The sequence below is a fragment of the Formica exsecta genome, unplaced genomic scaffold, assembly GCF_003651465.1.
Source record: "Formica exsecta isolate Colony F162 unplaced genomic scaffold, ASM365146v1 scaffold282, whole genome shotgun sequence".
Lineage (NCBI taxonomy): Eukaryota > Metazoa > Arthropoda > Insecta > Hymenoptera > Formicidae > Formica > Formica exsecta.
This window is the reverse complement of record NW_021850084.1, coordinates 587,283-587,669: the sequence shown is the minus strand read 5'-3', so window position 1 is coordinate 587,669 and position 387 is coordinate 587,283.

The window sequence follows — 387 nt, the reverse complement described above, 5'->3', positions numbered from 1 at the left end:
GTATCCGAATGCAGAATTGCTTTTCCATTGCGCAAGATATCGAATTGATATTTTTTGCTGCACAGAATGCATCGCAGATACACGTAGGACAATCGTCTCGGTCACAAGACACGCCTCCTAGAGACATCGGCATCGCTCTTGCTCACATGCGTATGGTCGTAGAGTCTAAAACGAGATCATTGAACCGAGAACGACACGATCCTATCGCATGACTATCTCGGATAATCTTACTTTTATTCTTAATTTGATTCATGCAATTAATTTTCTTCCATTCGTATTTAGCTCAAAGAATCGATTCTGTTTCTTTTCGTAACATTTTAGCTATATGTATAATAATCCAATATTTATATATGTATATATATTATAATTCAATATAATATATAATAT